Source organism: Ambystoma mexicanum, chromosome 5p, assembly GCF_040938575.1.
Source record: "Ambystoma mexicanum isolate Mex_15411 chromosome 5p, UKY_AmexF1_1, whole genome shotgun sequence".
Classification (NCBI taxonomy): Eukaryota; Metazoa; Chordata; class Amphibia; order Caudata; family Ambystomatidae; genus Ambystoma; species Ambystoma mexicanum.
In genome coordinates this window covers 843,935,003-843,948,829 of record NC_090930.1, presented here as the reverse complement: position 1 = coordinate 843,948,829, position 13,827 = coordinate 843,935,003, and the positions used below count along the sequence as shown (strand labels likewise).

General features: G+C 45.9%; 1 protein-coding gene across 1 annotated transcript in view; it reads right to left on the bottom strand.

Moving 5' to 3' along the window:
* NME8 (NME/NM23 family member 8) overlaps positions 1 to 13,827 on the bottom strand; it is a 2,398,321-nt gene that overhangs the window by 2,245,270 nt on the left and 139,224 nt on the right. The gene's annotated exons all lie outside the window — the stretch shown is intronic.

Genomic DNA, 13,827 nt, shown 5'->3' with positions numbered 1-13,827 from the left:
TCTATATTTAGGCTCCTTCAGGGACTACCATGACTCTCCCTACTCTAGCCAGTGGTTAGTGTTCTAAAGGGGTAATGGATTGTGCCTTTCAGATGCTTGCCCGACACAGTCTCTTTCCTATCACCCAACGTACTCTTCTCTCTCTGACTTCTTAATGTTCTTCTCTTACTATTCTATTCTCGTCAACTCCACCCTCCTTTATTCCTTTTACTCTCTGTCTTCCTCCTCTGTCCATCCAATATCTCTCACTCCTTTCTTAAGCCCCGCCTCCACCCTTTGATGTTCCTAATTCCTCCACAACAATACTACTCCATCCTCCACACTACAACTCCCTCCTTCACACTATAGCAATTCCACTCCCCCTCCTACTCAGACACCTTTGTTTCACTCACACTAACACTTCACAGACACTCTCTACTAGGAGAGAACACTCTCCCAGTTATCATACTATATAATAAAAGGCCAGAGGTATGTTTGTCCGAAGCCGTCCTGCCCGCTTCACCTGTTATCACAGCTGGAGAGAGCTTCTGCCTTACGCATACAACAATAAGACTTGAAGTTCATCTTCCAGGTGAATAAAATGTGTATTTGAACAATGATAACATAGAATTAGCTGCAGAAAAGACCCAAGGCAGTGATACAACTTTAACAGCATACTTCAAGTTGCACACACTAAGAAAATATATACATATAAAAACATATAAACAGAAATTCATTTGATTAAGCACTATTTTTATTTTTTTATTTCTTTTATTTGTATTTGGTTTAAAAAAAACCTTTACAAAAAATCCATATAATACATCAGTAATATATCAAATAGAATCCAAACATTAAAACAAATCACAAACGAGCACAAAAGGAAAAGAACTGCTAATTAGACTCATAAAGGTACATAAAAACACGCTGTCATCAAAGCCAGATTAAAACACAATTCATTAATTCATCAAATTCAATTCAACCAAATCAATACATCAAATGTATAGTTTTAATAAAACCTGCCACCGTCAGACCCTCTTTAGTAGAATTAATGTTAAGACATCTATTCCAGATATAGTCACAGTTCATAGAACACCAATTCAGGGCCCAAACAGAAGAATTAGGGAAATATTTAATCCTACTAGAATTTAATACTATGCATTCCAGGACTAAATGTCACACAGTCTCAATCAGGCCCAAGTTACAAAATCTACAATTGGTGTCCTTCATAGGGCGTCTTCCTCTTCTTAACAAGATTTCTCTATTTAACAGCAGAATCCATCTTAATCGTGATAAAATACTTCTATAGTATTTATTAGGAAACTGCAAGAGGATCATTGTTGGCTCACCCCGTCTTATATGATCAAATGCCAAATTATGCAGCGATGGATACGAATGAAAGGAATCAGAAGTACAGACCCAATCGTAATCATATAGGGCTTTCTTTACTCTCCCAGGGTTCACCAACAGGGAAGCCCGGTAAATTGCCAAACTATCCAAAATAGCGAGGGCCCTCTCCTCCAACTGGCAAAGAAAGTTGGAATTAATCTTAGTACCAGAGAGTTGTTTTCCCAATAACTCATAAAGAGTGTGTGGAATCGGACCGATTAATTTGGCAAATAAAACAAGTAAATTCCACTCCACACGAGCCCTCATCGAGACCATCCCTAACTCAAATCTAATGGCTGCCAGTGGTATAGAATTTGGCGCATTCAATATTTTACGCCAACATTTTGCCTCAATTAAGTCTAAAACCTTAAAGATAATACAGTCTACCAACTCCAAGTCATAGATTAGTTTTGGGACAATCTTACATTCATAGAATGAAAGGGCTGGTTTAATTGAAAAATGCCCTTACTTCCTATCAATTTTCAATACCTGGAAGGACAGGAATTTCTCTTTGTTAAGAAGAGACTCTCTAATAGTTTTGCACCACGGCAAAGCATTCATCTGGAAACCTAAGTAAACCAATGAGTCCACAGTACCAATTGCTCTGTTTTCCAAAGAACAGACCCTTCCTTTAGTATTTTTCCCCACTAAAGATGGCTAGTATCTTGGTCTTACTTGGATTCACCACAAGGCCATTTTCAATGGCATACGCGGAAAATGTTGTCAATTAGCGTTGTAGACCAGTCCACAAATTATCAAATAACAAAAAATCATCCGTGTATGCCAACCATTTCACACTCAACGCACCAATAGTGGGTGGTATAAGGCCCGCCCCCGCCAAGTAATTTACCACGTCAGATACGTACAGATTGAACATGCATGGAGCCAGGTAACATCCTTGTCTCAAGCCAGTAAAGGTTTTAATGCGTTCAGCCAGGTCACCGTCCCTGTTCAATCTTACACAAATCCCGAACTCCTTGTAAAGGGCCATCTATAGTCTCTATTCCTGTTTATCTTATCGAAGGCCATGGAGAGGTCGATGGATGCCACATAGGTACAACCATTCGCCCGGTTACATGCCGAAACTTGCAGGGCCTTCACCATTAAACCATTAAGGTTAGTAGAGTATCCCTTATGAAAACCCATCTGAAATGGGCTCAATCGACCATTTGCCACCCCCCATTCTTCGACATGAGCAAAGAGAACTGATGAGAACATTTTAGAATCTGCGTCTATTAGTGAAATTGGGCAATAGTTTTTTGACTCAGACCTTGAGCCTCTCTTAAAAATGGGAACAATGATAGCAGTTTGTCAGGATACAGAGGGACTACCCGAAACCAAAATGCTTCCAAACAAAACATGTAGGACCTTCGACCAGTTTATCGGATCTAATTTCAATGCATAGTTTGTAAGGCCATTCGGGTCCAGGGCACGCAACTTCTTACACCTTTTTATTAGGAGCCCAATGTCCTCAGACTCAATCCTACTATCCCATGTGGACTCCATGATATATTTGCTAATATCAGGATCAAGTTCCTTGTCTTTTGGGCCCCCACGATAAATCTCATTAAAAAATCCACCCACTGGGTTTCCGAAACAGCATTCACCGCAGAAGCCTCTACTGACGGGTTCAAATTATTGACTAGAATCCAGAATGCACAAGAGTCATTTTTAAATAAAGTATGAAACATGCATTCTGCACCCAACTGCAACATAGTAGTTTTTATAGATTTACAAACATTTTTATATATTTTTGTTTTAATTTCTTCAAATCAAGACGAAAAATGAATACTCCCCTAATCAATTTCAAAGCCATAATATCACGATGGAACTTCCTCTTTACTTCAACTAAGGAGGAATTGTAAACATGCGTTGTTTTCCCCCTTACCCTACTCAAGAATTTACAATTATGTTTAACACGGGCAATCAATTCTCCCATAAAATCATCGAAACACAGAGTTAAATGCCACTAACTTCCATTCTAGGGGCGTACCTCAAATAATACAGTCAAGCTCCTCGTTCAGGATAGCAATATTCCGGTCGGACCATCGAATTGCATTCTCAGAACAAGTTACTTCGACATTTTCCATGCACCTCGTTGGCCGCCTTTCCATCCGCAGATTAAATTTGCCCATAAGAATTGAATGGTCACTAAAATGATTATGTTGAACAACGAGACTCACATAGCCACTACGTAAGACTGCGTACACAAAAATATAATCTAAGGTTAAGAAGTGATCCCCTGGTCTCCCAGAAGGCACATCCTTACCTTCCCTTACTAGCATGGTATTAATTAGGCTCATACCCAGAACCTCCATGGTTGACCACCACCTCAAGCCATTTTGAATTTTAGGCTCATTGGGAAGGGTCTCCGCAATCACATCCCAATTACCATCCAAATTATCGGGATGTTACAATTCAAATGAACATCCCCCCACAAGAATCCTTTCATCAGGATACGAGTTATCCCAAATAGAAATACACTCCGAGACAGCCAAAAGGAAATCTTGCAATTGGCCAAACTACGATGTTGAATAGGCCATCAAAGGAGGTTAATTTCGTAGTCATCACCCCAAATGGGAGATTGGGAATCAGAGACATACTCATATTAATGTAGATACCACTGCAATAAGCAGACCGCCTGAGGCCCTGCCTCCAACACTCAGCCTTGCCAACTGACTAAGGACCTGGTAGTCGTCCAAAACCGGAGTTTGCAAGAGCCATGTCTCCTGAATCAGAATTATGTTCCCCCATCGCTGCATTTCCATTGCATCAATTTTACTGAACAAGTTTATACTACCCCTAGAATTCCAGGAAACGACTTTCAAACTTAAATCGTCGCAGTTCCCAGATCTAGATTTCATACTGCTACAGATGGGTAGTTTTCCACAAAGAGGATGTAACTAGGGCCTAATTATGGTCGTCCACCTCCACTTGTGAACCCACCTGTTTAATCGATCTCACACCTCGAGGTGTACGGTTAAAAGAAACTCGAAGTGCCCCCTCCCAATTAGTTGCCACCTCTCCTCCCCTCTTTCGGGTTGAAGATCGAAACCCAGTTCTTTCAAATTCTTTGCTTCTGATAAAAACTAGTTCTTTAACTAGGTTAGACGCAAAGTAAAGATGACAGCATTTGGTATCTGCATGGTTTGGGAATGCTACCTGAGCTATGTCACTGGATGAGACTAGTTTAAGATTCAGAATTTCAGCAACAATAGTGAGGACATTTCCCCTATTTAAGCATAACTGTATCTCGGGACCCAGGGAACAGGACAAACTCAATTTAAATTGCCTCATCTGGGCGAAGCCCTAGTCGTAGTCATCAGCCTTGCCCTGGAGCCCATCATTCTCCATTTTCCTCACCCTCCTTAGCTTTTCTAAGTACACTATAGGCTTTTGAACTATAGGCCCCCTGCATGCTCCTCCTCGTGAATCCGTGGGTTGCATCTATATAGTTTATCTAGTAATTATCCAACCCCAGGGTGTAGCCTCAGATATAAACTCTGCGGTAAATTCTGAGAGCATTGTTCTTTTTGCTGACTCCACTCCTCCCAATTAGATTTGGATGCCCCCTGGCAAGGCCTTTGACCGCCCTCACCTATAGTTACTGTACGTATAGTAGCAGAGTCAGAGATGTTTACCTGATCAGTTTCACAAGATTGAGATCTACCCATTGACTGGTTAGCGGGCATACGGCCCTTCAAGAAGGGACTGGTCATAGGAGTAGACTTCATCCTAATGGTATCAGGACCCTTACTGGCCCCGTAGGACAATAACCTCCCCATATTTATGGCCTACCACTCTTCTTTGACAAATCCAGGATGTTAAATATCACTCCCCTTTTCCCTTCTGATTGCTGTTGCTTCACATCTTTACCATCATTGCCTCCAAAGTTAGGTACCTGGTATAGATCGACTCCTGGTTCGCTATTGAATGGATCACCCACTAAAATTGGGTCCATTTGAGCTGTACCATTTCTGGAGGACAAAATGCTAAAGTCCTCTAAACTAGTTGGGAGGGTATTCCATTTACTGGTACAAATATCTAATGAAAACCCAAAATTCAGGTTAGTACCACAGACCATCTCCCGACTAGGAAAAACATCTCTGGTTTGGCTAACTTCTTTCATGATGTAATTCACCTTTGGAGCTTGTTTCGCCGCATATGAGAAAGACTTGGGAGGAGGGGACAATACACATTTAATTTAAACTTTCCAAACCCACTTCGAACCAATTTGTTGACAGCTTGTGGCATCCGAATATAACTTAATTTTTCTTTACCAGACTGAATGGGTCTTGCCTTATCCACTATAGCCCCACATTGGGTGAGCCTGCCCATGATTTGGTTTTCTTCAGTTCCTTCTTCCAATGGTTTTGGAGGAGAGGGGCCGAGGGGTGCCATTTGGCTCCTCAAACCTTTCTGCATTATCTTACAAACAATGGGTACAACTATCACCTTTGTTGGTCCTGATTAATACCCGTCAACGGGGACCCTGTAAGAAAAATGGGAAGAAGGCGAGGGGATGTGGAAAAATGCAAGTAATACCACCTTAAGTGCAGCAGAGTTACCAACCCTAATTAAATACTCTAAATTAGGGAATTCCCGCAAGGAATGGGATGTGGAAAAATGCAAAATGTTCCAACTATGCAGAACAGTGCTACACAAATTACTAACTACAAGGAATACAAGATAAATTCACACAAAGTTAAATCACAGGTACAAAAACACAGTAGCATGCTAGAAAGCGTTAACATAAAACTGTGCCAGCTATTAAAAGGTTTGAAATACAAACACACACACAAAAAACACCAATCAATCACAAATAAAAACACACTATCTGATGGATTAGAGTACTAAACGGACCGATTAATTTAAAAAAAAAAAAGAATTACCACAATGGTTCCCAAGACAATAATTGGAGGAGTTCATATACAATTCATGTAAATTAAGAAAGATGTCTGAGCTGGATCACAATCCGGCACACCACCGTAGATTTAAGGCTGTGTAGGAGAACCCATATGTCATGGCTGTGGCTGTGGCGGTACAGGCCCGGTTACTTCCAACGCCCCACTCCTTATCAGGCCCAATCGCAAATCTAAATCAAATCCTCAAGTCCCGATTACACATGAGAAGATAATCCAACATTGTGTTGCAGTTAAACTAAGAGGACAGTGCCACACTCCCGAATTTGGTTGAATACTCACAAGTTGTATACTCAAAAGCAGACACAGTGGGCCTCATTACGACCCAGGCGGTAAGTACCGATCATTACCGGCATGGAGCAACTATCGTGTCCGTGCTGGCAATAGACCGCTAAAAGCGGCCTATTACGAGTACGCGGGCAAGAGCTTTGCGCCTTGCTGGTAATGACCCCACCGCCATGCCGTAAAAGTACGAAAAATCTCCCTTTCCGGCATCGTACGTAGTGCAAATAGCTCCACCTGCATCCAAGCCATCGGCATTAGCGTAGCGGAAACCGCTATTAGCGGTCACCGCTAATAAGCGGACCCGGAAGTAGTGTCATCGCACAGGAACGGGAAAGAGCATGGCGGCCATCTTTAAAAACACAATCCATTGCCATCCACCACAACTAGGAGCCATCTGACCCCCAGAACTCTAGCACACCTCCAACACTACCTGCTGCATCTCACCATGCCGAAAGCTGTTAAAATAATCCACAGATCGCATGCGCAAGGAGCGCTTCTCCCGAGAGGAGCTGACCATGCTGGCGGAGACGCTGCAGGAACATGCAGATGTTGTGTTCTCCTCCGACATGTCCCGCCCTGCAGTCCAGCGCAAGAAACAGATATGGGCGGAGGCTGCCCAGAGAGTAAGTGCCGTTGGCACCACACCCCGCACTCCCAAAGAAGTATGTAAGCGCTGGGACGATCTGCGTTTACGCGTGCGGAGCATCCTCTCCGCCAACCGCAACCTGGGGATGACAACAGGTGGAGGAGCGGACTCCCCCATCAAGTTGCAACCATGGGAGGAGATCTGCGCCAGCACCATAGGGACGGAGGCAATTGAGGGAGTGGGGGACATGGAGCGAGGAGCCTGTCATCGGCCGATGCAGGTAGGTGTCCCAAATGAAACAATGCTAATACCAACACGATGATGTCCACCTGAACTGACAGTGCAATGATGTAGAGCAGGGTCCACAAGACATATATGTACAAGACTGCCTACAGGCAGTGCACAGCATCATCTTGTCCACATGCATAATGCACCCCATATGAGTTACAACCCAGACGCTTCCATGCATCACCCACCCAAAAGCCAAGCAACCCGTATGTCACTCACCCAATGTCAATCAACTGCCATTCCATATGAATGCAGCCACCCCAATGCATGCCTGATGCCTGTAGGCACGCATTCAGACAGTGGTGACGAGGACACTAGGGAGGATGATGCCACGCCACGCCACAAAAGAAGGCCAGGGGCAAGGAGGGAGAACACCACCCCTCGACTTCAAGGGGTACAGGCCAACTTGCACCACTGCGGAAGGGCAAGAAAACCCCAGAGGCCACAGCACCAATGTGCACTACGGCCCCCACAATAACATCCACACCAGCCACCAGCACCCAGGAGCCAGTGGCAGAAGGCACAGCATCGGCTGCCAGCAGCACAGTGGGGGAGACAGCTGCCACAACAGCCGTTTCGGACGATGAGGCAGATGTTCAGGCGCATGGCGCAACTACTGGCACAGCCCCCCTGCATTCACCACAACTCTCCCCATGCAGCATGCAAGGGCTGTCTCCTGGGGTTCATGGCCCGGCAGTTTTCGCCCCATGCCAACTGTGCATGATGAGGAAACACTGTTTGAACCCCTCACACATCCACCACTGTTCCAACCAGCCAAGAGGGGATCAGGGCTATTCAGAAGCACCAGGAGGAGCTGACAGGGCTGTTGACGCAGCATATCCAGGAATGTGGCAGGGCAAGGGATGACATTAGGGAATGTGCAGCATCCCTGAAAACAGCAATCGAGACCACCTCGAAGAACATTTGCGCCGAATTGGCAGCAGTGCGGCAGGTCCTCTTTGAAATGATGGCAGCAATGCAGGCCATGCGTCCGCCAGTGTTGCCAGGACAATCTGAGACATCTTCTAATGCCAGCTCAACTAGGACCAGCCCAGTTCGTAGGCCTGGTAGGAACCTGCGCAGATCGGACAGGGGTGCACCTGGTGCTGGAAGAGGGGGAGGGCTGTAGGTACAGCCAGGCATACTGGTCTCATGAGGACTAATGGTGCACGCCAGTGCACACCATGCGTGGGGAAGTCAAGGGGGGAGGGGGAGGGGGAAGAGGGTGTGTGGGGGAGTTGAGGGGGGAGGGAGGTGAGGGTGTGTGGGGGAGTTGAGGGGGGAGGGGGAAGAGGGTGTGTGGGAGAGTTGAGGGGGAGGGAGGAGAGGGTGTGTGGGGTGGAGGGCTTGTGCACTTTGTTATAGTTCATTAATACACCTGTTGGAAATCATAATTCACATGTGCGGACATTGCTTATTGTGTACTTGTGCTTTATTGGTGAACAGTCTACAGTGTCCATGTCCCTGATACACCCAGTGCCCTGAGTGCCACCTCCATGTCACACTCCCCGTCCATGTGTGCTAGAAACATTGGTTGATCAGAGTCTGACGCATGGCATGTCCCCCCTGTGCATCGCTGCCTCCCTGAAGTGCAGCCCCATCTCCACCCTCCTCATCCTCATCGTCAGGTGGTTGCAGTTCAGCGTCAGGGGGCAGAGGCACATTCCGTCTGATGCACATATTGTGTAGCATGACACATGCCATGACGATCTTGGCCACCTTCTCATGGCTGTCCAGGAGTGCCCCACCAGACCTGCTGAGGCAACGAAATCGTGCCTTCAAGAGGCCAAATGTCTGCTCAATCACCACACGGGTACGTGTATGCTCACGATTGTAGTCCTCCTCGTGCTTGTTCTGCGGGTTCCGGACTGGGGTAAGGAGCCACCTCTTCAAGGGATAGCCTGCATCACCTGCATGTGGGCAACAATGTGTATGTGTAAGTCATCACATCATATGGGATCTGTATCGATGACACCATAACATGCATTGATTTACGGTTCGCTACCACATATCCATTCATGAATACAGACACACGATGTGACTGCTATGTGTGTATTCCTCCTATGGACAGGTGTGCGTGCCATCGTCTAGTGGGGTCCTATTCCTTGTGAGTGATCATGCACTGTGTTAGTCCACGCTGGTGCTGGTTGTTCCCATGATCTGGCTGATGTGCAGTCATTTCTATGCTTTCATCCTGTCACTGTTGATGGCAGCCTCACTATGCATGACAAATGGTGACATGCAGTTTTGGTGGACCTCTGTGTTAGTGTAGTTGTGTTTTAATGTATTTGGCCCTCATGTGACTCCTTTGTACACAGTAATTGAGGACTGTCCTTTCTGTTGATGGTATTTGGTGTTGTGTATTGGCCATAATAATTGCTTGTAGCTGCATTGTGTTGCGAGGTATATGGTCTAATTATGTACAGTGCACATGTAGATGGCTATGGGATGGTTGCAACACTGCATCATGTTCATGCTAGGGCAGCTTACGTCTTGCATTTTGGGGTCAGGTGTCAGGTCCAGTCTGGCCTGCTTTGGGTTATGAGCATGATCCTTTCTCCCAGGCACTCTCAGCCAAGTATGCATCTTCCCCCCCCCCACATCTCAGATCTCAGCCAGGTGAAGTATGTATCTCTTCCCCCCCACATCTCATCCAGGTGAAGTATGCATCTCTCCCCCCCACACATATCAGTATGCATCTCTCCCCCAATCACCTACCCACATCGGAGTTCCATGAGCCTAACAAGCAACTCACTGAGTAGCCAGGATCTCTGCCCCGCATGACGCTCCATGTAGCGTGGTATCGTGGAGTTCCGCAGGAACATTGAATCATGGGTTGATCCGGGGAATCGGGCACAACAATGTGTGATTATCTTGTTTGAGTCACATACCATTTGCACATTGATGGAGTGGTATAGCTTACGGTTGCGATACACTACCTCCGGTGCGTATTTCAATCAGGCTGACAATGTCGTCATGTATCATGTCCACAATGGTGGTGAAGGTTTCCCGGTCCAGACGGTACAGGGTGTGGATCTGCTCAGGGGTTAGGTTGAATGGACTGGCTCTGATACGAGGGATTGGGGGCTGCCTGCGTGGTGCCACTGGCTGCACTGGTGGGGCATGCTGTGCCTGCCTCACCCTCCTTCTCCTCCTGCATCTCCTCTGTGCTGCCTGTTGTTGTTGTTGTTTTTGTTGTTGTTGCTGCTGGAGTTCCACTGCAATCATGTCCTCCAGCCGCAGCATTGCTAGTAGTATTGGACTCATTTTGGTGTGTGACTAGGTGTGGGAAGCGGTGGGGTGTGCTCCTTTTGTGCTGGCCCAGTCTATATTGTCTGCACCTGGGCTGATTGTGTGCACCTGTGGCAGTTGGGAACACTTCACATGGCCGTTTACGGGTGGTCCGCGATGCCGGTATTTGCTCCAGGCCGGTAAGGTACTTTTCGGGCTTCAGTAGGGCGTTATTTGCATGTCCGCCTGACTTGTGATGTTCCCCTGTTTACGCCATGCCGGTATTCGCGGTATTAAGGGTTGCGTGCCCGCGCTCCTGCCGCTATTAGCGGCACCGTTAATTACGGTGCCGCTAATAGCGGGTTGGCGTGTCATAATCATGCGGAGCGGTAAGCAATGCTGATAATCCATTACCGGCATCGTTGTTCACTTACCGCCCGGGTCGTAATGAGGCCCAGTGAGTCAATCCAATGTCTGGCCAAGTCACCATCCAGAACCAAATGGGGCAGGTTATGACGTTGCAAGAGGCCCAAGGAACAATGGCACACTCCTGCTGGACATATTGACTTAGCAAGGTCAGCAGAGAATCGCTGTATAAGTTTAGGGTAGACAAAGAGTACACACAGAAGGCTTAAGAACAACAGCCCAAGTCAAATAAACTATATGGCCTGAGTTAATTGTGGTTATTGTGGTTACTGTGATTGCTATGAGTGCCTCCGACTCCGCGTGAAAAATTAAGCCGAAACTTGTTTAATAGAAGCACTCATAGATAAGTAATTAGATCTTCAGGCACTTACCGCGATCCGCCTGCCAGTCACTTCGGAAATGCAGAAGGTCACTATAAAGATGGAAAAAGGCTGGTAACTGTTTGCCGATGCTCCGGGGAGGAGGCGGGCCTGTACACGCCTAACCCCACACCAAAACACTCACGCAGCACTCCACCTTCGCTCCGCAAAGTGAGGGGATTAAATATTGTTTCCACCCTTGTATAGTAAACACAGCAGAAAGACTGTGCAAATGCAAACGTTCCAGGCTGAAGCAGGCTGTTTCCAAAATGCTCATGCAAGCACTATTTCTCTAACATGTTTTTTTTAATGTACTTTTGCATTTTGTAATTATTCACTGTACTATTTCTTGGTATGTGTTATATCAATAATATACTTCATGTACGTTTTAAACTTTATTTGACTTCAATTTACTTTATTTTATGATTTTATGTCTACTTCGGATCATGGCGCACGTGAATAGTATTACTCTGACATCCCTCAACATTATATATTTGAGTCCAAAACCCATATGTGGAATCCAAGACATTGAGGAGTAGATACAACATTTGGCCGCATGTACTATGTTGAACTTTCAACAGATTCTGTGAGATTGTGTTTGAGGTTACTACTCTAAGTAAAAGGAGCAAGATCCTTTACACATTTATTTCTATTAACATAAATTATGTTAAAATACACCACATAATATATTTACACTCTGAAAATGTCTTCCTTTACACAAATTAGCCCATGTACACAGGCTTTTCCACTAGTCACAATTGTTACTCTCATGTACTCACAACGCAGTACCACTTGCGCTCACTAACCAATAATTCAGCTGCTCTGGAAATTGCTTGCCCACTCCACTTTCCCCTTCTTTTACCTGCTGGTCTCTTGGTCTCCTCCCCTTCCACCTCTGACCTCATTCGAACAACCCAAAACTTTCTGCTTCCTGTTGCACTGTTTATGCTCCCCCCACCTACTGCCAATGGTTCACTTGGATTGGCTTTCCCCTCCCGGGAGGTGTTACAAGCAGCCAAAATACTACATTGCGGGTTATGCCGTCCCCTATTCTCGCACGGGCCCACCGTGGAATAGAGATGGCAGCTTGGGTAACTTCATGTCCAAGTTCATGTTGGAGTGCTTGGCTGCCGGCTCACATAAAGTACGTGTAATCACTGCGGGGGTCTGCAACCCATTGTTTAGTCCCTGGTAGTCTAGGGAGTGGATTGCTGCCCAAGGGTGTTGCTTGTTGACAATGGGGAGGATTGCACAGTCTATCTTGCAACCCTGAATGCGTTGCCGTAGCTTTCCTGTTCACTCTCAAAGCAGTGGCTTTCTGCTTCAAGCGTCCAACCGCTAGTAGAGTGGGAAGATGCAGGGTTGTTTTCCCAAGATTGGGCCCAATACTTAGGTCTCTTCATGCTAATAGCATATGGGGCTGGAGAATCACTCTCTCTCTGACAGTTGTTGCTCAGATTGCTGTCTCTAGACAAAATAGAAAGTGGCGAGCATCTTTGTTAAAAGACCTGTGATACTGCACAAATACAAGCTGGCACAAGGTTATGGGCGACAATAATTCAGGCCCTCGTAACTGCCACTGTTGCCATGTGGGTTAGGAATGGCTCTGGACTTCTCCCTAATAGGCCTTGCAAACCAGGCTGAGAGGGCTTTCCATCTCCTCTTGACCATGCCAGGATTCTGGCCTTGTCACAGTTATAAAACTCATATATCGTATAGGGAGTTCAGGTGTAGGGCAGGCAGGGGCAATGACTATTTAATTAACGTGTGTGCCAATAATTGGCTGTCTCTGCATTTCCAACATTTTTCAATTAGCAGAACTAGGAGAAAATAAATGGTGTAGGGAGAACAAGGGAGTGGGGATGAGATTTCAGGATCACTAGAAAATACACATTAGGGAGATGGATTTATGATTTGCGATTGTTAATGAAGCACTGCAGGCATTTCAGTACTCAAGGGATGGGTGGAGCACTAAGAGATGGATTGAGCACTGGGCGGATGGAGCACTTGATTTTTCGATGGAGCACCATGGCAAAGTCCCAATTGGCAGTCCAAGGGAGAGGGTTGAGTAGACACTGGGGACCAGGGAAAGCCGCCTGCAACAGGGTGTTACCCCTGGTGGTGATAGGTTTAAAGGAATACTCTGCCTGGCAGTCTGCGAGCCAGTACCATGAGCGGGGTACCAGGAGACAAAGTCTTTTCACAAGCAGTGTATGTGTCTGACCACAGGACCACTAACTTATGCACCAGAGTTAAATGTCAAGAACATACACAGTCAGTGTTAGGGAGGATTCTCATAAATGATTGATTTCCCTTACCTACTGAGTCCCTCAGCAGCTTTGCTGGATTTCTAGGATTTATTTTT